Genomic DNA, 4836 nt, shown 5'->3' on the forward strand with positions numbered 1-4836 from the left:
GTAAAAATGCTAATGCCGGCGATCCTCTAACTTTGAAGCATTATAACTTGAAAAGTACTTTATTGAAAAATATTTTATTATAGCGTTTTAGAAAGCTCTCGAGATGTGCTATAAGAATATGCAATGAAAAATGGGGTGTTCCATTTAAAAAAATTAATGTGACCTTGACCTGACCTTCGCTACGCAACCCAAGGTCAAACTGATGTGATCAGTAAATACATCTTTTTAAACGCCACAACTTTTGTCTGAAACATTTTTTTGTAAAACTTATATTTTTCCTGATATTCGGGCGTCCCGGTACTTTCCGAACACCCTGTATAGTCGGTAAACGTGTATGGAATACAGTTCCAGCCTTGAAAGCTGCGCTACAACACATATCGATCCGACAGTTGTCGGTAAGAGTTTATCTAATAGCCATTATCTTTTTTTAATATTTTTGAAAAAAATTTTAATATATGAAAATATAAACTTTTCAAATCATGCTAATTTCCGTAAGCCTGGATGTCTTTAATAGTACTTCGTTAATGCTAATGTGTGCCATTCGTATTTGAAACTTTTCGATTCGAAATTTTGGAATTATTTGCATTCAAATCATAGGGATTTGAAATTGAATCGAATCAAATTTCACTTGATTTGATTCGATTCGAATTCGAGCAGTTCGCACATTTCGAATTGTTCCTGATGTTTCTAAGATGACGCTTCCAGAGTTCGAATATAGTGGCTCCATCTCGACCTCTAGATAGCTGATATCCCGTGCATTATCCCCCAGGGCTATGTTTCAAAATCCTAGTATAGTAATGTTCTCTATAATAACGTTCAAGTAACATCATTTAATTATGATAAAGAAATTTTAGTTCTTTTTGTTCTGATTGATCAATTAAATGCTAGGCTGCGTTCCGTTTCACGCATATACGCGCATTTATCTATAGTTCATGTTTCGTATATTGTAGGAAATGCACGCATTATGCGTGAAACAGAACGTAGCCCTACTCTACCCGTTGAAACGCAGCCCAAAATGTTGAGGGGCGGTAAACTCGAGCGGTCGATTTGCTCTCGTTTAAATAATATACACCACGATTTGAATTTTTGCGTCATAATTCTCATTCTTATTATCCATAAGATAATATTTATAAGATAAACTATAAGATACCTTTATGACCGGCTGCTGTTGAAAAATTCTCTTCTATAAAGGCTCGTCTACAATAGCAACCGTTAAGCCCATTCTACAATTGCGTAAGCGTAGTTGTGAACGTAAGAGTCAACCAATCCGAATGTTTTATTCACTTATTGCTTTACTCTGATTGGTTGTCGTAATCACTTACAACCACTTACATCCACGTTCACGCAATTGTAGAATGGGCTTTAGGGTCGTAAGCAAGTCGTATCGGTAGTCGCTTGAGAGGTTAGTTCCGGTCTCAAGGCAGTCGTAGTTGCAGTCGCTGGAGTCGGTCCAATTCTTATTCCTGCGACTACGACTATTACGATGAGCCAATCTGAGCAAAACTAACAAAGAACAATTCACAAGCGCGGCAAATCCACACTTAGGATATTGGAAATGCCCTGACAAACCTAGTGAGAGGTGAGTTAAAAAAAAGTATTTTATCATCTTAGTGCAACCTAATCTATCAGTATTATGGAATAATATTCTTTTGACTACTTGTTTAGGACCTAATGCAAAACATAGATGGAATACTCTCATAAATCTATAGGGAAGGGCTAGATGACAATTTGCAAGTCTTGATAAAGAAAATTGTTTGTCCAGTTCAGGCAAAAATGATACTGCGATAAGTGATATGCTAACTCCTCAAAGCAAAACTATTCACAGATTTTTGGGGAAATTATATATTTCACGAAAGTGAGTCAATATATTTGATATACATCTGTCCTGTATAGTGTATTTTACTTATCTCTACTAATAAAACTTGTAACCCGCAAGTTTTTCCCTGGTCCGTGCAGTCGGCTCATGGATCGGATGCGATACAAACGATATCCGAATAATCGGCGGTTTGGCGGATTTGGCGAGACCCGACAACTCACTGAAGAAATGGGCGCCAGATACGGCGGTACGTATCCATTAACTCTAATATTCACTAACAATAGTCTCGCCGACGAGCGCAGTTCGTCCTCCGCCCGAAACGCGGAAAACCGGCAGCTCACTCAGACAGCACAATGTCTAAAACCGAGACATAAGATGTCTTTAAGACATCTTTAAGATAACTTAAAGACGTCTTATGTCCAGACGTCTTAAAGTCGACTTAAAGACATCTTAAAGACGTCTTATGTCCCAGTTTTGGACATATGTGCTATTTGGGTCAGTCCCGCTTTTGGTAGAAGGGCTGGTTCGCGATAAGTCGGAGGTGAGAGGTGTTGCGGCTATTAGCAAAATAAGATCTAGCGTAATTTTAGATATCGCTTTATTTCTCGGCAGCGGGGAACATCAACTATTATTTCGGCATACAATATATTTACGATATACAATAATAAGAATCCTTGCTCGCGTTCGCGACACGGGTATTCAGCAACGCACTATAATAGTCGTGACCGACGAAGGTCACGACAGCCACGTCGGCAATCGGCGGTGTGTTTGTTCGTCGGCACGCGCAACGCCGCATGTTCGGCAGATAATTAAAAACCAAAAAATATAACTCGGAGCTTTTCTCGTTCGCGAGAGGGACGCGAACCCTCGCCCTCGCTCGGGTGGACGGCCGGGCCCTCGTTTTTCGACGCGTCGATCGCTCCGCGACCCGATACACCAAAAACAGTTCGTGCCTTTTGGAACGGACTCATCAAAATTGGTCGCGGAACAGGCGCAGTCGGCTGCAGGCAGCGGCGCTCCCTCCGGATTCACAAACGCAGCGAAACGGCAGTGTTGCCTTACGGATCCCTAGGTCGAGTCGTCGTCGTAGTCGGTTTTGTGGATGGCACGTCCTTCACAAGTGTTCGTGATCCCCGTACGATAACCAGAGCTCCTGAGCAAACATTAGAACCCAGTTTTATCCCAGGTTCGAATCGCTCCTCTCGACAGCATTTGGCCCTTGATTGGCTGATTGGCGGGATTGAATCCTCTATTTTTTGGCCTTGTTTGTAGCGACTACTTTGCCTTTGTTCTCGTTTCGGCAACTTGTCGGTCGTTTCAACCTTGGGGCTTCATCTTGTCGGCAGCCGTTGTTTTCCTCGATCCCCGAGCCTCGCGGCGTCTTCGCTTGGTTCGGAGGACGCTCCGGGTCACGGAGGATGCGCTCACCGGCATTGTTCAGGCTGCGGCTGTCCTCCGTTCGTCCGCGGTGTTCGTCGAATCCGTTCTCGCGGCTCCCTCACGGCAACTCGTGACTGGTTCACGTCGGTAGTTTTTCCTCGACGTCCAAGGTCCTTGTCAGCCACCTCTAGACTCTGGCTGAAACATGCCTTCTTAATTTGGCCCGCCCTGTCGGTCTCTAATTATGATTAATACTTATAGGAACGATTTTGGGATATGCGGTCCCCGATATTCTCCTCTCGAGGTTTCCTCCTCCCAATGGCAGCAAATCCTCCCTGGTGTTAGTCTTCGTTCTTCCCGACTCGACTTCTCGATGACCGTATTTTTACACCAAAAGCAAACGAAAGTTACGCAGGTTCGCGTCCTGTTCGTCTCACGGCTAGGTCGCAACATCTATGTGCAGCCAGGAAGCTCGTTTCTAGGCTTTCTTACGACTTTTCGAGTGACGGGCAATAATTCAAAATCGCTACGTCACAAACTATTTTACGTAACAAGAACTACAACAAACGACAGAAAGCCAAGAAAGCTATCAGCACCTATAGTAAGTCCAAAATCTCCTACAATATTAGATAGACGTACTCATGCAACTATATGTACTGTATGTATGAAGTACATTAAGTACTATATGCAACTTTTTAGATCTGCTTCTGTATTAATACTCCCTATAGCGACTACTACCACATGCAATAAATCGTTGAATACACAAACACTAAAAGCCTCTACAGTACATATGAAACAGAAAACAGAATGTATCTCACAAGTATCCAGTAAGCAATCTGTGCGCAAACTGACATTAGATTGGCAACAGGATCTATCGAATTCGAGCAGGATCTGTCGACATATCCACAGTCATCTGCGTCTCCAATCTGCCGTTAGACTGCTAACAGGGTCTGCTAACAGACTCTGACATCAGATTGGCGGCAGATTGCGCGCAGAGCTTGCCGACAGCCTCTGACGGTAGATTGCGCGCAGATCCTGTCGTTTCGTAGGTTCTTCAATTAAATTTTTGGTAGAAAATTTTCTTATAATTTTTCACAGTTATTCATAGAATGAGCGCTTTCTCATAAATACTTATAAATACTCGTAAAATATAATGAAAAAAAATTGTTTCTATATTATTTTTTCATAATTTTTAAGATTTTCTCTGGTGAGATTCAAACTTGAACCGAAGATATCTTTTGGATAATCGTCCGTAGTCTTAGACACTACGCCAATTCCTCACTTGATAAAAAGTGCTTGTATTGCCTACTTAAAGTTTAAGGAAGAAAAATTTTAGAGTTTGTTCGCCTTTTAAACTGCAAAATATAAACGAAATCGTTTAGCGTATAAATAATGTAAGAGAGATCGGTACGATAATTCGAAATTAATTTTCTATCAAAGACTATATAGGAAATTACTGCAATAAAACAGCAGATAATGACATTTTTCCATCATGCTAATAAAATACTGTGCTTTTACATGTGCGAATTAATTTGGTTAATCGTCCAGTTCAGATTGTATTAAATTTTATCAAAATCGAAACATGATATATTTTCAAATAAACCATCACAAAAATTCTGGAAAAGTTATTTACATGGTAA

Source organism: Odontomachus brunneus, unplaced genomic scaffold, assembly GCF_010583005.1.
Source record: "Odontomachus brunneus isolate Ranch 3 - 2012 unplaced genomic scaffold, Obru_v1 Obru_scaffold_241, whole genome shotgun sequence".
NCBI lineage: Eukaryota > Metazoa > Arthropoda > Insecta > Hymenoptera > Formicidae > Odontomachus > Odontomachus brunneus.